This window comes from Anabrus simplex, chromosome 3 (genome assembly GCF_040414725.1).
Source record: "Anabrus simplex isolate iqAnaSimp1 chromosome 3, ASM4041472v1, whole genome shotgun sequence".
Classification (NCBI taxonomy): domain Eukaryota; kingdom Metazoa; phylum Arthropoda; class Insecta; order Orthoptera; family Tettigoniidae; genus Anabrus; species Anabrus simplex.
In genome coordinates this window covers 268,356,375-268,382,664 of record NC_090267.1, presented here as the reverse complement: position 1 = coordinate 268,382,664, position 26,290 = coordinate 268,356,375, and positions in this window count along the sequence as shown.

Genomic DNA, 26,290 nt, shown 5'->3' with positions numbered 1-26,290 from the left:
GAGACAATACACTTCCTTGTCTTAGTCCAGTTTGGTTTCTAAACCAATCTGTTCTCCCCACTGGAGTCTGAAAAAGCTGGAACAGTTTTTATACATTGCTTTCACTAATTCCCTTAATTGCTTTCCACATTCTTTTCATTCTAGGGTTTCCCGTACCTTTTCTCTATTAACACTATCATAACGCTTTCATTAGATCAAGGAATGCCAACACTAGATCTTTTCCACATTCCCACTGTTTTTTCATCAACAATCTCATGGTAAATATAGGGTCTAATATTGACCTGTCATGTCAAAAACTATACTGCTCTTCTTCTGAATATCTTTCCACCCTTCCTCTCATCCTCCTTTCTATTATTCTCTCCAATATTTTAGCTACTTGTGGCAACAGTGTAATTCCTTGATAATTATTTCTTAAATCTGGTATTATTACACCTTTACACCAATCATCAGGTACTTGTTTTTTCCTCCATAAACACGTTAGCAGCCTATAAACCAATGTAGACCAATAGGTCCTGCTGCCTTAATCATTTCCACACATATTTCATCCACCCCTACTGCCTTCCCTGTTTTCATCTGTTTAACAGCCATTTCCACCTCTGCCATTGCAATATCACTCTCCATTTGTGGATCATCCTCATTTGCCACTACCGGTACACACTCTTCTACATCATTTCTCACATTCAGGAATTTATCAAAGTAATCTTTCCACCTATTCTTTATCTCTCTTCTGGATCTATTACTTCATTTCCACACTCTTCCTTCACTTGTTTTATGTAGATTATTTTCTTCTCTGCTATTTTTAATCAATCCATGCAACATCGTTTTCCCCCACTTACATCCTTTAAAGCTCTTGTGTGAATCTCTCCCAACATTTTTCTTTTCCTCATTTATCACTTTTCTTACACTCTCCATTCCTTCACTCTTGCCGAAGTTCTGCTACAAATCTTCTCTGCATACCTTACAATTGCTTTTATGAATTTGGTCCATTCTTCTTCTACACTTTCCATTCTGATTATATGGATGTGCTGTTTTAATTCTTCCTGAAGTTTCTTCTGAGTTCCTTTATCTTTTAATTTCCATACTTTTATTTTCTTCTGTCTTATTTGTTTTACTCTCACTGTTTTACCTACTTTCAGTTTTTCTACCACTGCTCTGTGGTCTCCATCAAAATCCTCACATGGTAGTGCTGTTACATCCATTAACTATTTATGATTTGTTTTCTCAGCCAAAAAATACTCAATAACTGTTTTTGTCCTTCTTCTACCCTGCCCATATCTAGTGATCTTTCTATTATTTTTCTTTCTAAACCAAGTGTTAAACACAATCATTCCATTTTTTCACAAAAATCAATCAAATTATTTCCCTTGCTGTTTCTTTCTCCATATCCAAAAGGCCCAATCACTTTTTCTTTCCTGATTTTGTCATTTCCAAACTGTACGTTGAGGTCTTCCATGACTATCATTTCCACATTAGTGATTAATTTCTCGAGTGCCTCCAAGAATTCCTCTATATTTTCCTCACTGTTTCCAATTTGGGATGCATAAACTTGGATGAAGTCTTTCAGTCCTTCTCCTGTCCTTAGTCGTACTCTGATTATTCTGTCACTAGCGTAGTGAACCTTATCCACATTTTCATCCAGGGTTTTGTAAACAAACACTCCTCCATTCTTTGCCTCATCTCTTCCACTCCAGTACAGGGTATACCCTCTATTTATCTTCTTCCCTCCCTTTCTCTTTCACTTGTCCTCACTCAGTCCCATCATCACAACTCTCCATAAAGTCAATCAACTCTTCTGACTTTCCTGTTAGGGTCATAACATAATACTGGCTGTAGGTTGCCCACTTATCACAGCTCTGCCAGCACAGGAACCGCTTGTCACTTTCTGCAGGGTACGCCCTAACCTTTTCTGATATTTACCATCACTCATATGAAAAAAATATATATATATATATAATTTATATAATTGTATAAGAAAACATAAAAGTTCAATAATACTACCCTGTGGGACCTGTCTTCATCATTATAGGATGAGATACCACTTCACCTATTCAAATTCTCTGAGTTCTGTTTTCTAAAAATTTAACCAATCATTCTTTTGTCTGGTCCAGTTGCCCTCATTTTCATCAGTAATCTCCCATGATCTATCCTAACAAAAGTACTGTATTGGATAGGTCAATAGCGATACAGTCCTTTTGACGTCTTGTATCTAAAATATCTGCTATATCTTGCTGGAATCCTACATGGTGAGGCTCACTGGAATAACTTTTCCTAAACTCAAACTGCCTTCTATCAAACTAGTTAGTAATTTTGCAAATGTGTGTAATATAATCAGAAATAATGCTTTTCCACAGCTTACAAGCAACACATGTCAAGCTGAGTAATTATCTGATTTATGTTTATCAGCCTTTCCCTTGTTTACTGCAGCTGCTATTGCAACTCTCCATTCATTTGGTATTGCTCATTTATACAAACAGTAATCAAATAAGTATTTCAGATAAAGCAGTATATCCCAACCCATTGTCTTTAATATGTCTGTCTGTTAAGTCATCAGCCCAAACGCTGGTGGGATCCTGAAATAGCACCACCAAAGTTTATGTGGTTAAGGGGAAGCCACAACAACTGATGGCAGTGCCAATATGAGGCGTATTAGGCAAGAAGAAGAGTGAGGTAGTTTACCATTCCTTTCCTCACTGGGCCAGAAAGTGCTATTGCAGCATGACTGACCTTATGAGCAACACCTTCCGTAACAATCAGATGCACTCATTGTGCTCCAAAAATGTCATTACTCAGCACTACACATACCCCACCAGCTTCCATATTGTCACAGCCATGGGCGAGATTGGGACTTCGGTGGAACCTACATTTTTCTCTGGCCTCTGCCAAGAGACAAGTGAAAAAATACTGCATCCATAAAGAAATGGCAACAGAAATCTTATCAATCCCAGCTGCTGGAAGCCAGCCCCGTGGTGTAGGGGTAGCGTGCCTGCCTTTTACCCAGAGGCCCCAGGTTCGATTCCCGGCCAGATCAGGGATTTTTACCTGGATCTGAGGGCTGGTTCAAGGTCCACTCAGCGCCTACATGATTAGAATTGAGGAGCTATTTGATGGTGAGATAGATGCCGGGTCTCTAAAGCCAAGAATAACAACGAAGAGAATTCATCATGCTGACCACATGACACCTCGTAATCTGCAGGCCTTTGGGCTGAGCAGCAGTTGCTTGGTAGGCCAAGGCCCTTCAGGGCTGTAGTGCCATGGACTTAACTGCTGGAAAATGTAAGTGAGAATGCACCATAAAGTTTAGGGAAATGCAAGGTTTGTGTTAGTAATTTTTCAGCACAGAAATAGAAATTTCTGTTGTGACATTTCAGCATAACAAAGTGATTTTGAAACTGACAGTGAGAAAAAATATGATTGACACTGATCATGACTGGTAGGTGGTGAGTTATATCAAGATTTGAAAATAAAAATTGTTAATTCAGAACCTCACCAGCTGAAAGGCCTTTTCTGAAGGACCTTATGACAAACAGGTCATTCAGCTCTGAATATGCATCATCATCCTTCTTTACCCTTATCTAGCCCCTGCCAGGTCAGGCATTTATGGCACTTCCCCCACCTTCCTCTTTCCTTCCACCATTCCTCTTCCATCATTTTGTCCCAGTCCAGGTTTCTTCTTCTTGCACTCCTCTTTATCAAATCAATCCACCTTGTTCTAGGTCTCTCTCTCTCGCTCGAACATCTCCATCTTTCCTCCTCCATCCTCTTTACATGTCCAGATTATCTTTGTTTTCTCCTATCATTTCTCTCATTTACGCTTTCCATTCTGACCTCCTTTCACATCCTTGTTCCTCAATCTGTCCTTCCGATCGTACTTCTTAGGTATTTCAGTTCACTGACTTGAATTTTACTCTCCTCCCTTCTCAGCTGCATAGGTCAATATGGGTGCATAATACATAATAATACACTTCCTTGGTGTTTCCTTATTGAAGACAATGTTTCTTTTACTCTGGTAGAACGCATTGCCCTGTTGCACTCTCTTGCTAATCTCCATGTCCGGCCTTGTATTCTGCATTAATTCACTCCCTAGGTATTTGAAACTGTCAACAATTTCAAGGCTTTGACCACCAATTTTCACAATGCTCTTCCCTCATCTTTCTCCTCTTGACATCACTATGGTCTTGCTTTTCTCTGCACTGATTTTCATACGATACTATTCAATTTCCTTGTTCAGTCCATCAAGCTTTCCTTCTACTTCTTTGCCGTTCATTCTCCAGACCACAATATCATCTGCATATAGTAATAACTTCATCTTCCTATCCCATATGCTTCCTTTGTCTCCTTTACAATTTCATCTTCCATTTCATTCCTAAACCACTCTGTCTTTCCAAATGCACTCTGTATGATGCTGATACAGTGTTTATACACTGACTGACAGAGCAAATGCAACACCAAGAAGGAGTGGTCAGAACTTTATGCCAATTGCAGGGTAGACTGACGTCACTGAGGTATGCTCATGATGTGAAATGCGCCGCTGTGCTGCGCACGTAGCAAACAATAAATGGGACATGGCGTTGGCGAATGGCCCACTTCCTACCGTGATTTCTCAGCTGACAGTCATTGTAGAACGTGTTGTCGTGTGCCACAGAACACGTGTATAGCTAAGAATGCCAGGCCGCCGTCAACGGAGGCATTTCCAGCAGACAGACGACTTTACGAGGGGTATGGTGATCGGGCTGAGAAGGGCAGGTTGGTCGCTTCGTCAAATCGCAGCCGATGCCCATAGGGATGTGTCCACGGTGTAGCGCCTGTGGCGAAGATGGTTGGCGCAGGGACATGTGGCACGTGCGAGGGGTCCAGGCGCAGCCCGAGTGACGTCAGCACGCGAGGATCGGCGCATCCGCCGCCAAGCGGTGGCAGCCCCGCACGCAACGTCAACCGCCATTCTTCAGCATGTGCAAGACACCCTGGTTGTTCCAATATCGACCAGAACAATTTCCCGTCGATTGGTTGAAGGAGGCCTGCACTCCGGCGTCGCCTCAGAAGACTACCATTGACTCCACAGCATAGACGTGCACGCCTGGCATGGTGCCGGGCTAGAGCGACTTGGATGAGGGAATGGCGGAACGTCGTGTTCTCCGATGAGTCACGCTTCTGTTCTGTCAGTGATAGTCACCGCAGACGAGTGTGGCGTCGGCGTGGAGAAAGGTCAAATCCGGCAGTAACTGTGGAGCGCCCTACCGCTAGACAACGCGGCATCATGGTTTGGGGCGCTATTGCGTATGATTCCACGTCACCTCTAGTGCGTATTCAAGGCACGTTAAATGCCCACCGCTACGTGCAGCATGTGCTGCGGCCGGTGGCACTCCCGTACCTTCAGGGGCTGCCCAATGCTCTGTTTCAGCAGGATAATGCCCGCCCACACACTGCTCGCATCTCCCAACAGGCTCTACGAGGTGCACAGATGCTTCCGTGGCCAGCGTACTCTCCGGATCTCTCACCAATCGAACACATGTGGGATCTCATTGGACGCCGTTTGCAAACTCTGCCCCAGCCTCGTACGGACGACCAACTGTGGCAAATGGTTGACAGAGAATGGAGAATCATCCCTCAGAACACCATCCGCACTCTTATTGACTCTGTACCTCGACGTGTTTCTGTGTGCATCGCCGCTCGCGGTGGTCGTACATTCTACTGAGTCGATGCCATGCGCATTGTGTAACCTGCATATCGGTTTGAAATAAACATCAATTATTCGTCCATGCCGTCTCTGTTTTTTCCCCAACTTTCATCCCTTTCGAACCACTCCTTCTTGGTGTTGCATTTGCTCTGTCAGTCAGTGTACATTGCTTGCATCATTTCTGTGGTTTGTTTACCCAGTGTCTTTCTGACCATGGTTTTCCACACCTTCCCCCTGCAAATGCTACGTATGCTTTTATTAGATAAATGAAAGTCATGACCAGGTCCTTTCCAAATTCCCAATTCTTTTTCCATTAATTGCCTCATGCTAAAGATTGGGTCCACTGTAGATCTTCCACTTCTAAAGCCATACTGCTCCTCTTGCAACTCTCCTTCTAATTTTCTTCTCATTCCCCCCTCTAATATTCCTTCCAGTATTTTTGCCATTTGTGATAAGAGTGTGATTCCTCTGTGTGAACTCTGAATATTATAACATTAAAACAAAGACAAGGCAAACCATACATAGATTCTGGGTGTATTATTCAACAATTCTAAATGCAGTATATTTTTCATGTTAGTTGGCCTTTTGCCAACCAGGGCAACAAAAAATGAATAATGCATGGTGCAATGGAACAATTAAAAAATGGCAGGGATTATTTAAAAAATGAAATATTGATCATTCATCTATCATTTTTTTTAACTTCTAGCACTGGAAGGAAAACAAGTCAGTAGGGTCACATTTTTTAAAAGAGGAATATAAAAGAATCATGGCTATACTATCTAGGATATTGAATGTAATTTTAACATTAACCCATGGCAACATACCATTCCACAGTCATGATGAAAAAATTACTTCTCATCAAGAGGACATTTTCTAAGTGTTATTGAGTTACTTGCTCTATATGATTGTGCATTGAAGTTAATAATGACTATGAGAAAAGGAGAACAAAATATTTAATTCTAAAGTACAATGTAGCGTTATTAACAAAATATGCTACTTGTGTCATATACTTGGACTATCAACTGTCTACGCAACACTTATTAAATTTTGTGAATTATCCGTGCAAATATAATTTTGTGGATTAAGCATTTTACTGTTGGGCTCTGCTATATTGATAATGTGCCGATATCATCATTCATAATATTGCCATTATCTATTTGGAACTCAAATTCAACACTATGTGACAAGTGGATGGTAATACTACTCTTTGGATGTACGACTATTGGGACATGACAGCGTGTAACGTTTCCGCAAGTTATATCTGGTGTGGTCAATCGTATTGTGGATAGCAATAGGTACTCCTGCGCTATCTATGTGCGAGCATTATTACTAGGTGTGCTTTGACGGAGCCCACCAGAGCGTGCTGCGTGGTTGGACAGTATCGCCCCTTGTGGCCTTGATCGGAGTGTCTCTCTTGACTGGTTGACTTCAACGAGTGTGGAAGGTTGACTGCTCAATAATGGCGTGCTTACTGGCACATAAAACTTTGATTTTACTTTCGGGTATTGGATAAGGTCGTATAACTGCTCCAGCAGGGGATTGTACTTGCCTTTAATATTCTTCTTTCATATTAGTATGGTTGTGTGGTGTAGCATGTAAGTTTATTACATAATTTCTACTGAGTATTAGTGTTGGTTCAAAACACGTCAGTTACTCAGTCATATGACCTCTTTATAAGTACGCTGTTTTAATTTATTTGTGTTAATGTTGTGTTCTTGGGGTGTGTTATTTGTATTATAGGTTGTGTTTTTAACTATGATTTGAATTTGATCTAAGTTTGATGTTATTGCGTTCTAGTTTCAAATGAACGTCATGTGTTGCTGTGAAGGTCATTATTGTCTGCGTAACTTTGAAAATTTCGCCCTTGCCTTTGTGTAACTTTGTTTTCCCTGGTATTCTTGGTTTACCTACATATATGTGTAAGTTTTCTGTGTTATTTCCTGGAGGCGAGTGCGGTTACTATTTTTTAAATTTTGTATGTATCGCTGATGTTGCGGTATTCGTGTTTGCCCCAGTGTTTGGTGTTGTGATTCTCTGTTTGGTTTACGGGCATACTTTCATGTTTTACGGCCTTCTTGTCCGTGTTTCGAACTAATGCTATGCTGCACTAAGTTTTCAAAAAAAAAAATTATTTTAATTATTATTATTTTAATGATTATCAACCTTATAAATTTTATTTTCTCACTAGCTGATGTAGCCGTGCTTCGCTACGGAATTCTAAAATGTGGGCTGTACAGAATTCTAGGTTAGGTAGTGTAAACGTTGTGAGCAATATTGTATTAAGTTGCATAGCTCTTAACGTTGCCCTAGAAACACGACGGGGAAGTCACCAACGTCTTTTCTCATATGAAGACTGGGTTAGGGAATTTTCATTGTAATGGTAGGCCAGCTTGCCTACCATCAGTCACAATCAGCTTGGGGAGTTTTCATTATAATGGCAGACACTCACTCTCCACCTGCCTTTATAGATTCTCAGAAAGAATCTCTTAGTGGTTTTCCCAACTGAAACGAACATGGGTCATTACAATGACGTCAGTAGGAATGGCATGATTAAAAGCAATGCTTTCATATGAAATACTCGATCAAATAAAAACCCACACATTTTCTCACTTTTAACGAACAGTACTACGCTGCAGAACTAACAGCCCAAAGCTACAGAGCTGGAATGACCAGAACGCAGACATCCGTGATCCGTGAACAATCTTAGTCTTTTTTCGGCGGGGGGGTCGAATAGTGAATAGTCCCAGGGCAAAAACTATGCCCGTTTACTTATCTGTTTCCTGGGAGTACCCGATGAATCAGAAAATCTCAATTCACCACACTGGTGGGAGAAAGAACTATCTGATGTGGAGGCAATTTTTCCTCCAAGCCAGAGAAGAAACCACATCTTCGCTGCTAATTTGGAATAAAATGAATGTAGATTTAATAAAAGTGAAGAGGAAGAAGCTTTTCTTAAGAAACGGCTCTTTTCAGGGTTGAATTTTGAGTTATTTAGTGAATTGTGGTACTATAATTTGGAATAGGCCTAAATTGTAATTCTAGACCAGTTCACACTACTACTACTAACTGAGCCTCTGACTTAAGTGCGCACACTGCTCATTCAAAACAGCGCGTCAAAGTAGGTATCGAATAGCTGGAATACTATAATGAACCAGTGTGTTACGAACCAGAAGAATGGCATGCTAAAGAAGAAAGTTATCTAACTCCTTACCTATTTCCCGCCAATATTCAGTTAGGCTGTTATACTCGGTACGCAGCAGTAATCCCATCTATCGGAGTTGAATGTCAGCATAAGAGACAAAGAACATTACAACAAACAACGGTCAGTGTAATGTTATTGTTGATCAATGTTACGCGCTTTCGATATTGTAGGCCTTCACATTATTAATTGTCTTCCGGTTCTGAAATACCACTCTTATCATAGTCGGTAAAACTGAATAAAACATAAATGATCGGAAATTGTATTCTCTATAACTTTTGTTATGTAGTACTTTTCTATAGGACTAAGAACATAGGTATGTAAAAATGAAATTTTAGGTGCCTTCCCCTAAGATACCATTTCACTTAGGGTGAATACCATTGTTTATAGCTTAAACTGCAGCTTCTTATTTCCAGACTCAATATACTGATTTTCATTAAATTCTGTTTACCCATTTTCTCGGGGCTCGGCGTTGATATGGACTTAGCAACAAAAATCAGAATTCATGAATATCTGTGTCATCATAGCCGGTACGGTAAAAAGGCATAAGACGTAAATGATCAGAAATTAAATTCTATATAACTTTAGTTATGTAGTATTTATCGATATGACCACTAATAATATAAATATTTGAGAAATAATTTTAGGCCTTCCCCTAAACTGCCATTTCACTCAGCGTGAATAAAATGATTTATAGCCTAGATTGTAGTGGCTCACCCCCCGACTTTACAATACCAATTTTTATTAAATTCTCTTCAGCCGTTTTCTCGTGATGCATGTACATACATACAGACAGACAGACATAAATTACGGAAAAGTAAAAACTGCATTTTCTTGTTACTGTGGACATGATCGATTCAGAAATACCAACCTTTTCAAATTCTGAGCAATGTACAGATAAAACTCTTATTTTATATATATAGATGGGTAATTATTTCTTGGATTGGGTTGCTATTCCTTGTTTTATTTCTATTGCGGGTTTTTAAGGTGATATTTACTTAATTAGAGGTGTGTAATCCCGCGTAATATTAACATTATATTTCAACAATGACTGTAACGTCTGCTGGTTTAAGTCAAGGGTTTTGGGCAGCCGTAGCGTGAGATGTTTGGGGTCTGTCTTATATCTCATTTCCCATTGATGTCTTATCTCTGGTGCTGGCCATTATGTAACTGATGATTATTGTGTCTGGTATCGGCCGAGATAACAGCACCTTGTTCGTGCTCCATGTGGATGACAATGCATTGTTGTTCTTCTCATGTCATATTTGTTTTTCGATCTCGGTGTTGTGAAGTTAACTTGCTCTTTCTATTTTAATTTGTTTTGGGGGTCTTATTTATCACCCTAGCTTTCTACTGCTTCTGCGATTTTTATTTTTTTAAATGGGACTATTCTCATTATGAGAACCTTGTGGTGTGACAATGGGCTGAGATGTGTGTTCCCTTGTGTTTTAACATGATGTGTCGGGTGTCCTTATTTACGTGGGTATTGTGGGGACTTAACCTCCGTTGGGTGCTGTCAGAGGCCCTTGATTTGCCATACAACCCAATTTTCTGGTGTTAATATTAAATTTTATTTCATGTAGATATTTTCAAAGCGTGTAAGATAAAGGGGCTGGTGCACCAGTGTAGCTTGGGGGAATGTAATGAATTTATACTTCAGAATTGACCTTATTTACATGTAGATTATTTATTTAATGTGAATTTTTTTATTTTTCTATCACCTTATTATTTTCAGAATTTTTCTTCCTTTCATGATTTAGTGTAATGTAAATTATTATTTATTAATTATATTTTTATTTTACCTTTTTGAAAATATTGGTGTCATTTTTATATTGAATTTGCCTCGTAGTTCCTCGATTCCCTCCTCTCCTTCCATTTTGGGTTGGCTCCAGCACTCTTCCTTGTTCCTTATGAATTATTTGCTCTTTTGATATTTATCTTATACGTGCACGTCCCTATGACCCTTGTCATTTATTCCTCATATTTGTAGGGGCGTTGCAACAAAATGAACTAATATTGCTATTGTCAAAGGCAGATTTGAGGTCAGTTGTTCACAAAATTAAAATGCTCATTTTTCCTATTTTATTGGATACTAGCAAGATACCATACAGCTTTACAATGAAAGTTATTATTCAAAGTTTTACATTTTGGAGAGTCCAATGTCAGCTGAGCCTGTAAAATACCTCCTCAGTTCGTACGTCAAACGGTTTTGTGGGAATGATTATTTATTTAATCATCTGCCACTCACTTGAACCTCATACGGAAGAATTTGAATGTTTTAAACCATATCTGATTTAACATCTAGGACGTAAAAGTGACCAGCCTATGAAATTTTGATTTTGTACATCGAACAGTAATGGGGGACAAATATTTTTTTTAAAGGGGCGAATGTTTTGAAATATTTATGAACATCTAGAATATAGAAGACAATCCTTCATAAAAAAAAAGTTTGTGCCTGAAACAGTTTTGGAAGAATGAATATTGTGTTTTTGAGAGTCAACTACCATCTAAACCTCTTAGGGGAGATATGGGAGATATGTTTTGAAGTATGCAGTATATTTTTTATACCTAGGACATGAAAGAAGAACCTTCTGATAAAATTACAACTTTGTACGCCAAACGGTTTTGGAGGGATGAATAATTTAGTTTACACTTTACACTTTAGCAGTGGAACATTTAAAAATATTCCCCATTTCACACCTAGGATATACCGCTGTTTGGAATTTTGTCTTTGTACATTAAACTGTTTAGGAGGAAGGAATTAATATATTTGTTTTTTGGATCTTTACCCCCATTTAACTCTCTCAGGGGTTAAATTTGTTTCAAACCTTCTGTTATTTAACACCTAAGATATCATTTGACATTTTAACATTCATTCTATTCCTGACCCGGTTGAATGACTGGGAACAGGCTGTGGATTTTCATTTCAATTCAAACAGTTTCATATAAACGTATATTTCTGTCATCATTCCTCATCCCCCAGTCAATAGCCCTTAGCGGTGTGTTGTTTTAAGTCCACTTCTTGTTTGTACATTCATAAAAAGAATTCAACTCCTTTTGCACCCCCCTTAAGTTGATTCCCCCCCACCAACAAAAATGCGTGTTTCTTTATTTTTAAAGGAGATTCCAAATGCCTATTTTCATGCCCGTAACATCCTTTGCTTTTTATATAAGTATCCTCATACAAAGAATTAAACACATTTTTCAATTCATTTACCCATCCTTAATTGGATTTTCCAAAAACAAAAGAATGCATGTTTCTTTGTTTTTAAAGAAGATTCCAAATACAAATTTTCATGTCTGTAATATCTTCAGATTTTGAGTTACCAGTATCGTAATAAAAATAATTCAACCCTTCTTTCAGTTCCTTTTACCCCCTGCCCATCTAAGTGATTTTTCCTAAAACAAAAATTACATGTTACTTTACTTTTAAAAGAAATTAATATTACCAATTTTTACATCTGTAACATGTTCTGTTTTAGAGATATGCTCATTTTAAAAATTCACCCCCTTTGCCCCTTTGTCAGTCCTGTTCACTACCACCCTCTCCCTTAAGTAGGTTTTCTAAAAACAAAAACAAATACGTGTTTATTTTTAAAGGAGATTCCAAATAAAAATGTTCATGACTGTAACATCTTTAGTTATTGAGAAATAAGTTTCCTCAAAAAGGTATTCAACACGTTTCTCACCTTTTATCACCCCTCTTTAGAGGACTTTTACAAAAAAATGCGTGTTTCCTTACTTTTAAAGGAGATTCCAAATACCAATTTTCACGTCTTTAACATCCTCAGTATTTGATGTATAAGTATCCCCAAAAAAAGAATTCAACTAAGTTCACTTCTCTTCACCTGCCCCACCCGCCGAAGTAGATTTAAAGTCTAAAGAGGAAACATTGTGCTGGACTAAAGAGAAAACATTGTGCTTGCTGAACGGATGCCACGGTCACACAGCCTTTGCCATGTCTTTGAAAATAAAAAAGCGAAACGTTTACAACCAAAACAATAAATAACACACTACCATAAGTAAGACTTTGCTACATTGTCCATCTCTTTATATAATCAGCTACGGAGTGAAATTATGTTACGTGTTTTAGTAAAGGTGGCGGGGCGGCGCCCAAAAGCCCTTCATGCATGAACCGCCACTGAGGAAGTTTAATGTGTTTCTCACCAAAAGTTTACCATACTGAAGAAAACTGAACAACTTAATGAAACAGTCATACGAACACTAAACAAACTTTGTCCTACTAGATGGTATTCACGGTTTGACAGTTTGTTCCCACTGAAAAATGGTTTTGCAGAAGTAAGGATGTGCCTTGCAAATATAATTCTGCTTTTGAAAGCTAAGTATCTGAAAAGAGAGGGGCCATGGTAATAAAATACTAACTGAATAGTTTTGACTATGTTGTTTTACTTGTTTTTTCAGTGTAAGATGTTACAGTCAATTAATATTGTTTTGATATTTGGAAATAAATCCATTGCCAGCAATCTCAGTGTTAAAACGGATTCAGAATAATATGTCAAAATTGACAAAATTTCTCAAATGCTGTTTCAAAGGTAGCGAAGGAAACTTCAAATTCTTCAAAACTAGACCCAGTTTAAAATATATCTATATAAGTATAAACAAGGTTTTTATTACTGCTTTTCTTGATAGATTCAAATATTCTCTATTTTCCTACAGTTCTAATGCACTTTTCTGTCATCCAGAGATATTTATGAACATGATGGAAACAATAATTTAAGAAACAACAACTAACTGACTTCACTGATGATAAAACAGCAAACAAAAGTTAATTTCACGGAGCATAAGAAATTTCAAGGTCACTGTTAATAAGAGCTATGAACCCACTCTGAGGCTCTCAATATTTATTTATTTTCTGTGTCCAGATACACTGCTAAATAATGTTTTTCCAGTATTCAGCTTCAAGGACAGCTTTATCATTGGCCTGCAAAACATCTTCCTTTCTGCATGATAATGGTAAATGCTGACAAACCAGAAGGTGTTCTTCATCCTTTATTAGTCCACAATCATAGGTCATGTCTTATTGTACCTAGCCCCACTTAAATAGATATGTACTTTGAAGCACCTGTCCGCAGTCAATTAAGGGTCTTCCAGACTGCATACAGAAGGCGAAAACCTGCAGAAGAATTTAAACTCAGGGATGGATTATGTACTTGCTGTTGCCACACTTCATGCTTTTTTTTTTTTCAACAAGTAGTATGGTTGTTCTTAAAAAACTTTTCCTTGACTTGAGTCTAACAGGCTGCATTTGATGGCCATACAGGAGGTGACGTGGATCGGTTGATTGCTTCCGATGTTCAACTTCCGCTCCTACTTCAGTTCTTATATGAAGAGGGGTGATTCCTGCAATAGGATAGATATTTTCTGTTGGAGTTGGTCTCAGACACCCTGTAATTTTATAAGTCTCATTCACAGCAATATCTGCTTGCTTAGCAGAGTTTCTCCATACAGATGTTGCATATTCTGCAGCTGATAGGCAGAGGGCCAGCACAGATATGCGTAGGACATGAGGGTATGCACCCCAAGATGTGCCTGTTAGTTTTCTAATAATATTATTCCTAGTGCACACCTTTTGTTTGGTATTCTGACGGTGTTGTTTGAAGGATAATGTTCTGTCCAGTTTGACACCAAGGTACTTTGGTGTATAACAGTGTTCAAGGACACTCCATTTCACATGCAGTTTTCTACTGGCTTCTTTTTTACGTAGATGAATGGCACAAACTTGAGTTTTGCTGGGGGATGGGTCTCAAATGATTGTTCTCGGAGTATGTAGCATGTTCTTCAAGAGATTTTGCCAGCTTTTCTTCAACCTCTTCATCAGTGTAGATAAACTGCTTGACTTCGGCAGGAATTGGTTGGTCATTAGTGTAGATGTTATAGAGCAATGGTGCAAGAACACTTCCTTGGGGTAATCCATTCTTTAGAGTTCACCAACGGCTATTCTTATTCTGAAGAGAGACATAGAAATGTTGATTTTGAAGAATGCATTCAGCAAAGTTTGTAAAACCATAGTCCCTTGCTGTTTGATACACTTTATACACCAATCTCTTATGATTAATGGTAGGTATCGTAAGCTGTGCTGAGGTCTATGAAGGCAACACCAGTTACTCGTCCCTGCTCGTAGCCATCATCTATGTTGTGTCAGATTGAGAACTTGTCCACAACATGATCTTCCAGGCCTAAATCCTGCTTGTTCAGGTATGAGAGCTTCATCTACAAGAAGTGAAATACGGTTCAGTACCATTTGCTCAAGGATTTTGAAAAGATGGCACAATAGAGAAACAAGTCAAAAGTTCTTAGGTTCATTTGGCTCCCTGCCAGGCTTTAAAATAGCTACAACATGAGTTTTCCTCCACATCTTTGGAATCTGGCAAGAGGTGTTATTCATGAAGTTGAAGATCTATTTCAAAGTTTCAGGCCCAAAATATTTTATTTGTTCTGTTCTCATCTAATCCACTCCAGCTGCTTTATTATTCTTCATGTGGTGAATCACTTCTTGCATTTCAGCCAGTGAAAAGAGTGTGTTAAGTGAGTGGTTTTCATTTTCAAGTTCACATTGAAACTCCAGCCTTTTTGTCTGCCTGGTACTTTTACCAGTTAGTAGTAGCTGATGAGCAATCTGACTGGGTGTAACTTCTCGTAAGTATCTAAGGTGAAACTGGATCATTGATAAGGTTCTTAACCATTTTCCATGCATGTCAGCTATTTTGTTTCATATCCAGATTTTCTGTTAAGGAGCACCATCTCTCTTGTCTTGAGCTAGTTATAACACTAAGCAACTCCTCACATGCTTCCATTGTTTCTTCTGAGAAGGGATCATTCTCGAACAATTGCTGGTACCTTTCAAGGGCAAATTTTGAGTCATAAGTGAGTCCAGCTATGTAGTTGATGCAGCATCCCCTTGGAATGTGTTTGCAAGATACTTTATGGGTCAGTTTTGTGAATGATTCATTCAATTTCATATCTGGTCGCAATTTAACGATTTAAATGTCCAAGTCTTCAGCAAACTGGTTCCACTGCACTCTTTTGAAGTTGAAGCGTTGTTTTAGCGGTACTACATTCGGCTGAACCACTGCTCTGATACAACAAGTGATAGCTCTGTGTTGTGGGCATGGAATTGCGTCTTCAACATATTTTATAGTTTGTTCATAGATAATATTACTCACAAAAATGTTGTCTGGATCACAGCCATGTTTTCATCTTCCACTGTTAAACAAAGATGGTAGTTTAGGGTTATGGATGAGTTTGATTCCAGTCCTTTTAGCCCAGTTCTCCAATTCCTCACCATTGAGACTCACAATGAAAATGGGTGGTTACTGGGAGAAGTACAGTTTATCCCAAATATTTGTCTTTTATATTTTCTTTTGGTAAATGGGACATTGATTAGAATTTAACATACTAATGTGAAATGTATGAAAGTTTTACTGTGTCCTAGAAAATATGTTGAGTAGTGCCATCAATGGCTCTGGTAGATTTGAGAAATGAAATCACACCTGTACTATTTTCAAGCTTAAAACTTTACCAATAATTAACATGTCAAGGGTAGTTTATAAATCCCATTTAAAGTGGGTTTTATGAATGTGAACGAGTAAACAGAAACAAATTGCTTGAAATTCTAAAATAAGACAATGTCTCTCAACAGATCATTAACAATGTCTACAACATCTACAAATCCAATCTCATTTCTGTAAAATTGAACAAGAACCAGACCGAGTGAAAATCAATAAATGCTGGTGTAAGACAAGGATGCAGACTCTCCCCTCTACTTTTTATAATATATATGAATGCAACAATGGAAACTTGGAAACAAGGATGCCATGGATCAATATCAATAAATAGACGCCTCGAACACCTAGACACCATTTTATATGCTGATGGTTGTATTGCGTGTACCAGGCAAATTGGCCCTGTGGTTAGGGGTGCACAGCTATGAGCTTGCATCTGGGAGATAGTGGGTTTGAATCCCACTGTCGGCAGCCCTGAAGATGGTTTACCATAGTTTCTTATTTTCACACCAGGCAAATGCTGAGGCTGTACATTAATTATGGCCACGGCTGCTTCCTTCCCACTCCTAGCTCTTTCCTCTTCCATTGTCACCATAAGACCTGTCTGTGTTGGTGCGATGTAAAGCCACCAGCAAAAAACCAAAAAAAAAAGAAAAATGCTGGCTATGACACAAGATGACCTACAAAGATCAGTTTTCAATCTAAGAAATGTTTCCTCAGATTTTAATATGATTATTTCAATAGAAAAGACAAAAATAATAGCCTTCAAGGGAAGAGAACTGATTTGTAGTAAAATATGTTTAGATAATACAACATTGGAAAGAGTAAATGTGTTCAATTATCTCAGGTACGACTTATCATACCAAGCAGAATTAAATACACCAGAAAAAATTAATAAATTCACAAAAACTACAGGAATTACATACAACATCATGAAACCATCACTTATTCATAAACATACTCAATTGCACGTTTATAATACCCCAGCTAAACCAACACTTTGCTATGGATGTGAGGCATAGACATTAAGATTGGACTTATCTTGAATTACAGCACAAGAAATGACATTCATACGTCGTACAGCAGGGTATACAAAATGGGACCATAAAAGGAATGAAGAAGTGCTAAAAGAACTGAAAGTACAACCGATAACTGACTACATCTTCAGTAGCTTCATCTTCATCAGGAAAGCTGGAAACATCATATACAAAGGATACCTGGTAGATTGCCAAAAGAGATTCTTCGATACTAACCCAGAGGAGAAAGACCTGTAGGACGTCCGATGAAGAGATGGAGGGAAAATACAAGACCGTAATGGCACACATGGCCCAAACTTAGAAGTAAGATGATTATGATGATGATGATTATGATTTATGAATGTGGAATCATTAATCCAGAGGAATTCTGAATTCAAGCTGCATGCTGCTCTCAGTAGTACTTTTCTGGAAATCCCTTAAAGAGAGTATGAAACCAAGTTTTGGAATACAAGCTATGGGAAGGGGGAATTATGAGGAGACCATGAACAGGACCGTGAAAACAGAAAGTCCTTAGTTTTTAAACCTGAGATGGCAGAAGATTTGCAGAAAATGCAATTATTTCCATGTGTATGCAACATTTCAGCTTTGAAGCATGGGCTATCTGGCACTATTTTAATAAAATATTCATACTCTTTGGCATTTCATAAAATTAAGAGGTCACTTAAAAAATATAGTATTAAGATAACAAGGAATCTCATAGTGTAAATATGCATAATAAACACACAACCCATAGTATATTTTTTCCATTTTTGTAAATAACCCCTTACTTCTCTGAGCAGTTGTTTCAATGATATATCAAAGTGTCTATCATGACAGGGTCTAGCACCCAATGTCAGGCTTGCTGAACTTAACCATCGGTTTATAAGCCTCTTCCAACTAGATGCTTCTTCAGCCGTCAAAAAAAATGGATATTATTCAGTGATTAGTCAGAACAGGAAGTCTGATACCTCATACTGGTAATACTAGTATTTACTTGAGTTGTAAAAGAGGCCAGTTTCCAGAATTTCCTTTGCATGGTTTTCATTGATAATCACAACAGTACAACAGTATGCATAGTGCTAAGAATAAGGACGTTGTTATTCCTTTTACCTTGATAGGACCTAAGTGTTATGTACACTGCTATACTGTAAAGCTGATCTTTAATGACTTTCACACAGGAAGAAACTTCTCTTCAGCTTCTATTCAGTGTTCTTTCAGTAATTTTCTTTTTATTCCTCAAAGTTGCCAAAGATAATATTTCTCCCTCATTGAGGGATGGTTCTGCAAGATGCATAACAACATGTTACTGAAAAACCGGTTGGAGGGTCATGTTTCAGGTCTGAAGTTGTGAACTTTTTAAATGCAGTTTGAATTACAGTTTCTAAAAAAACTTGCAGTAATTAATGAAACTTTAAAAAAGCCCTGTATGAAATGCCTTCACCTGCCTTCCTTACTGTCATCGAGTTCTGAATTGCTTCCTGTTTCATCGCCCAATTGCAGTGATGATATATTTTGTAAGTGCCTCAGAATTTTGACTTCCGTGAGTGTCTGGTGATAAGTGTTCGTGCTTTAAAGATGAGAAACAAAATAGAACTCTACTTCTTTCACTACAACTGCAAACCATAAACAATCTACTGCTTCTTACAAATACAATTCTGAGCTTATTTTTCCTCTCAAAGCTACACTACAGTATCTGGGATACTGTTTTCAGGGTGGCATTCTATGTGAAATCCAACTGTTACATGTGACTTCACAGCTCATGCTGACACACTGTGGGGAAACAATGAGTATTATGTAAAAATAACTTTCTGATGCCATCATTCACTCCTCACTGGTAGCCAGTTGAAAACTTTTCTAGAATTCATTGGAAGGCAAAACAATTGCTGCAGCAGTTATTATCACTGCATCAGTAAAAGTATGTACTGTACAAGACATCACTGAAGAAAAACTAAGAGAGTTAAGTCCATTCTAAAATATGCACTGAAAAATACATGAAAAAATTATAAACCCTAGATGGACCAAGGGCATTAAAAAATGTCCACCTTTTCCTAATATTCTTGACATTTTTATGTTATTGTAACTAGAGATCTGCAATCCCTGCTTTGTGCATTTAAATGAGTGTGTTTTGTTATTTTTGTTAAAAACACGCCTTGATGTGCCATGGAAAATCACATATTCCTCTCAGAATCATAATGGACATAAAATAGCTCTCCCCCCTCTCCCAATCCATAGAGTAACCCACATTTTCATAATGGAATTCAGTTATTTCAAGTATTGGCTTGACTCAGTGGATGTACAACATCTGGTATTGTTCATCGCAATGTTGGCAAACGTGAGAATGGTTGATTTATCAGCAATGGAGTCTTAGTATGCATACATATCTTGTGTCTATCTGTAGTTTTCCATACAAGATGAGTGACATGTTTCTCCAGGACATACTCTTATCAGAATTAATTCATTTAATTACATTAGTTCTCAGCATTTGCGTGCTTCAAATTACATTACATAGCAAAATAGCAAGTTTAAATGTAAAATAATTCCTTCACTTATTTGTATTTGTAGTGGACATATTTTGACATCCCCCCACACACACACTTAGTCCACAATGTTACGGATTCTAGCTTGATACTGCGAGGGTTAAGTCACAAAAGATTGTGGACATTTATATCAGCCCCAGGGGCTCTGAACTTTGGAGCGTGGGCTGGCGACCACGGGGCCCTTAGCTGAGTCCTGGCATTGCTTCCACTTACTTGTGCCAGGATCCTCACTTTCATCTATCCTATCCGACCTTTCTTGGTCAACTCTTGTTCTTTTCCAACCCCGACGCTATTAGGTTTGTGAGGGCTAGGGAGTCTTTAATTTTCACGCCCTTCACGGCCCTTGTCTTCCTTTGACTGATATCTTCATTTCTTTGAAGTGTTGGATCCCTTCCATTTTTTTCCCTCTGATTAGTGTTATATAGAGGATGGTTGCCTAGTTGTATTTCCTCTTAAAACAATAATCACCACCACCACCAACACATTTATATCACCAGTATGGCTGAAAAATGAAAACGGTCATTTTAACTGCCATGGTAAATCTAGTGTTTAATGCTGAAATCAGATAACACAATGTACTTCAATGTTTAGTCATTTTTCTTCCAGCCTTATACCATTTTACAACTGGAGCTTAATAGTCATGAGGGGAAGTGGTGGTTTTCCTGCTGTAGTTTGATCTGAAAGTGCAGTGTGAGAGATCTTGTTATCTTATTTATGGAACCAGCTATATATTCTAGAAATCTTGGAATGCTCCCTGTAGGGAAAAATGATATTTAACTTTTTTTTAAATGCTCATACATTGTCAGCTGAAACTCAAATTTATGTAGCTATAAGCATTCTTTTAATGATTTTCAATATCCATCTTCCTTGTCCAGGTTAGTTCGCACTTCTATGGGTTGTGTAAATAAAGTATCCTTGTTTGACAAGGATGTTATGTTCCTTGTGATATTTGGTCTACCAGGATATAAACATGAGTCGGAAGGCCAAAGTGGTCTGAAATGTGCCTACAGTGTACGTCGAGCAGTAAGTGAGTTGCAAGGAGTGGCCTGTGGATCAGTTGGTGTCACTACAGGTATGTTGCATTGATACTTCTTTGTTTCTGTGCTGCTTCATGCTGTGAAATATGTAGCAGCCATACTCTTGGATTGTATTGAGGCAAATACTGTATATGCATAAATTATGAAAACCAACAAAATTGTTTTCAATTTTTGTTCTTAAATCCATAGGTAAATCAACCACCCACATTAATTCATTTGTTTACAACCTACAAATTACAACTGTACATTAAATTGTTCTGAGGTGGTGCAGCTCTTTTTAGGCACACCCCCAATGGAGGTGAGCTACATTTCAACCACATACCAGCCTTTCTAATATTCTTAAATTTCTGGCAGTACTGGGAATCGAACCGGGGCCTCCAAGGATGGCAGCTAATAGTGTCAACCATTGCAGTCTGGAGGCGGACAGGTTTCATGGTCGCAGTAGGATAGGACAGGGCTAGGATTGGAAAGGAAGTGGCTGTGGCCTTAATTAAGGAACAGCCCCAGCATTTGCTTGATGTGAAAATGGGAAACCATGGATAACCAACTTCAGGTCTGTGGACAGTGGGGTTCAAACACACTATCTCCTGAATGCAAGCTCACAGCTGCGTAACCCTAACCACACGGCCAACTCGCTCAGTGAATTATAGATAAATATTGCTGAAACATGCACTTCCCTCTTCTTAGTATTTTTTCAATCGTCACATGGATGGAATCAACTTATCATCTGTACATGTAACTTCTTTGGTTCAATTTAAAACTTTATTTTTGATATCAGTTTGTTAGGTTCTTGTTATCTCTTTCTTTTTGAAAGTAGTTTGTAGCGATCAAAGAAGACACGTCTCATGTAACCGTATTTTGGCTGATTACACGAATAACAATAATAAAGAAAGACATTTTAACCTTAGTAAAAAAAACCTCAGATTCAACAAAAGCATCGCAGTAAAAAACATAAACAGGCAGGTTGGAAAACAAGATAACTACGGAATGGAAGTGGAAAGCGGCGTGGAACCCTGAGAGGTGACGGAACGTAGCCTTTTGCTATGAAATAAAACGGAGAGGGTAATTGCCTTTAGATTTATTTATACTGTTTACACCCACATTGGAGCACCAACATCGACCTTATACAATAACATCAAGTTCATTTTGTAACACTTGATAATTACTTCTCTTCCCAAAACTTCTTCATTCTAGATAATCTTGCAGCCTGTTTTTCTGCTGATATAACATATAAGGCTTATGTTTTGATGTATTAAGTGATAGTTTTGTATATTTGTTGTTTAGAATCTTCTTCTCGTCCCTATTTTCAATATGTTCTGTAGTAATTTTCAATTCATCCAAATCCATTGTATTTCTTTAAACCAAGTGTTTTTTATTTTACTATTCCAATAGCAATCAAAAAGCTGTTTTAGGAGTCTAAAAGTTGGCAAACCGTATATGTGTCCAAAAAATGCTATCCCCCATTTTCTCATCATGTCAATAATTGATTCACATTCCTTGTAAATTACTGAATTGGGTAAAAGTCTCCACTGGCCATCAACCTGACGTTTTTTGTTAATAATTGTCTGGAGAATTCTTCTATCCACTTTCTGCAGTTTGTCTGTTGTTGCTTGGGTATTTAGTTTGATAATGTTTTGCTTGCACACGTTGCTTCTGGTTTGATGGAGTTATAATGGCAAAATTTAGCATTAATTGAAAGGGACTTTTTTTTGTAACTCATTCATGTAATTTGTTGTGCTTGTCTCAATTTTAGAGTTCTGCCATCTCTGGATGCTTTTTCATTAAATTCCAAGTTACAATCTCACCAAGATATTTAAATTTATTTACAACTTTAATTTTCTGAGTATTATTTATTATAATATGTGGAGTGTCATCTTTAAAGGATGACATTATTGTTGTTTTCTCAAAATATATTTTCAACCCAACCTTCGCTACTACTCTTCCTAGTTCCTCTACTTGAAATTTTGCTTCATCTATACTATTTGCTATTAGTGCCAGATCATCAGCAAATGCAAGACAATTTAGTGGTATATTTCTTCCAATCTTCAATCTACATTCATGTATAATTTTTTCCAGCACACAATTAAACATCAAGGGGGATTATTTATCTCCCTGTTGAAGACCAGTATGAATTTCAAATGCTTCAGAGATTTCATTTCTGAACCTAACTTTAGACTTTGTGTTTCTCAGAGTGACCGCAATAAGATTAACAAGTTTCTGATGTAGACCAAATTCATTGAGGATATGTAGTAAAGATTCATGATGGATAGTATCATAATCCTTTTGAAAAACAACAAAAGTGATCACTAAATTTTTTCTCCTAATGTGTTCATGTTTTATGATCCATTTGAGACTGATAATTTGATCTGGACAACTTTGTACCATCCCGAGGCACATCAAAGGAGTTCCTTTTTAAGCATGTTAAATAGAGCCTTTAACATTCCCTTGTCCAAAAACGATCTCCAAAAAGAAATTAATCTCATTTACAAAATAGCGATAAGCAATGGATACACAAAACACTACATAGATAGATTAATGAATAAAAGAAGAATAAACCTCAAACACAGCTGGTGAAAGAAAATAAAAATAAAAACTCGCACTTTTACTTATAATAATGGGAATGTTTACCAGATAACTAATATTTTTAAGAAACTCAATTTTAAAATTGCTTTTCACACCAATAACAACAATCAACATTTAATTTTCAATCATCAAAGCATTGCAAGCAATAACAAATATTTAAATTTGGGGATATATAGGCTTAATTGCTCAAATTGTGCCAATTCTTATATCGGACAAACAGGCTGTAATTTCTAGGTAAGATATCAAGAACATATTAATGCTGAAAAACATAGGAAGTACTCTGCCATGGGTCTTCATATGACCGAATATAAACAATTTTACGTCGATAGAAAGGGACTTGACCATTCTACAAATGTTAAACAAAGGCAAATTAATTAATATTCTTGAAAATATCTATATTGAGATTGATCAGAAACGAAATCCCAACCAGAATATTAACAAAATCACGGAAAATATCAATATATTATTAAAAGAGGCTACCAAATTAGACTCATCTAGAAAAACCATCAAAAAGGATCCCAAAAAACAACCAACACACCTCCTTTCTATTAGCTCCACCCTACACAATATTCCCCCTACTTTTCCTTCCGTTTCCCCTAGCCTATCACAGCGCCACTCCTCAGTTAGCTCATTTCACCCTCTTTCCTCACTTCACCTACCTCTCCTTCCGATATTCCCCACCCATCGCAAGTGCCTCACATACGTACACAGGACTCAGTCAGTTAACAACACGGCATAAGGGAGGACGTCAAATACGACACAATTGACTATAAGGTAATCAACTCCATTATTCTCGTGAACATACATTTTTACAAGGTTTTCTCCTTAAAATATCCTCCTTTTTACTCATTCTTTTCTCGTTTCAGACTCATTTTAATAGTCCAACCGCAACTCAACTTTAACTACAGTTGTTTTATCAAGAGTTCCCCCGATAACTATACGTTAAGAAAATCTTGTTTATCTCTAATTTTATCTTCAAGATTAACATATGTATACAACTCCATCGTAAAGAAGAACTTTATCGCCGATTTTACTTCGTCACTTGGACACTGACTTGTTGAAATTTTTAACCAACATGAATGAACATTTTATTTTATGTTATTCTGTCCTGCAGTCTTACAACTTGAGCTTGCTTGCGGATTTCCTCATTACGGACTCTGTCCCTCCGTGTTTTACTGATCATGCTACGGACAAATCTCATTTCTGCTGCCTGGATTCTACTAACATCTTTATTTCTCATGGTCCACGTTTCGCAACCATAGGTCAGGATTGGTACGTAATAGGTTTCATATATGACTCTCTTGCATTTTGTTGGTATTTTCTTGTTCCATATTATCTTTGTAAAAGTTGCTACCTGGCTGAATTCTGTGGGAAATTTCCTTGTCTATAGAACCAGTATCAGAGATAATACGTCCAAGATATTTAAATTGATGGTTCATCTGTAGCTTTTCTCCTCCATTTCAATGTGTCCCATTGGTTATCCATATCTCTTCCTGACCATAACCTCACTTTTCTCTTGGCTGAAGATAAGTTCATATTCTTTAGCAGCTTCTGTCCAGGAGTTTATTTGTCCTTGAAGGTCTTCTTTAGAGTGAAGTTTAAGCAAACAATGTCAGCCAGGAAAATCATGTATACCATGTTTTGGGATAGATAGGGAGTGTTACTGGTGGACTTTTTGCCCCGTGGTGAGACAATCAATTCAGCAACATATTGTGAGACCTTAAACAAATTGTGCTGCTCAATTCAGAACAAAAGGCGTGGCATGCTCAGTAAGGGCGTCGTTTTGCTTCATGACAATGCACGCCCACATGCGGCTCATCGAACCCAAGACCTCTTCACATCATTTCGCTGGGAACAACTCAATCACCCTCCATACAGTCCCGATCTTGCGCCCAGTGATTACCACTTGTTCCTGCATTTGAAGATACATATGGCCGGCAAATGCCACGATGACGATGATGGTGTCAAGATGGCCGTGTTGCAGTGGCTGACAAATCAGGCGGCCATCTTCTATGAGGATGGTATGAAAAGTTCGTTGTACTATATGACAAGTGCCTCAGTATTGGTGGGAATTATGTTGAAAAGTAGAGTAATGTACAGGCTTTCATATAAAATTAAAATTGTTAAAAAAATCTCTGTTTGTTTTTTATTTATTTCAAAATGGTACTTACTTAAAAAAACATGCCTCGTATATCCCTGGGTTTTCTCATATGGTAATACTTGAAAATCTAATGCTTCGCCCATGATAATTTCATGTGTCATTAGGTGAATGGCTGTTATGACCCAAACTACTTTTCATGTGGAAGTCTCCATCTCGTACCTCCAAGGAAATGACCTGCAATTGAAAAAATCCCTGCTATACACTGAGAGTTTGCGTTCCCATATCAATACTCAACTATGATTTCTGCAATAGTGCATCAATTAATTATTCAGCAGACTCTATGATGGTAGAGTTGTATCACCCTAAAAATATGAACACTACAATAGTGATACAAGTTCTCCACATGTGAGATAAATGAAATTGGGCAATCAATCCTTGCATTAAATCTACGCACCTGAGAGTTTGTCACGTTCAAGTATAAATGATCTCTCTCTCACAACAGTTCCTTATAAATTCAAAAGGAGGTTAAGCTGCTCCTGTGGTTTACTATAGAAATAATCTGCTTCTCAAATCATCTTACATTGTTACTGCTTCTATTCAAAAAGGGTAAGTGAGGTCCT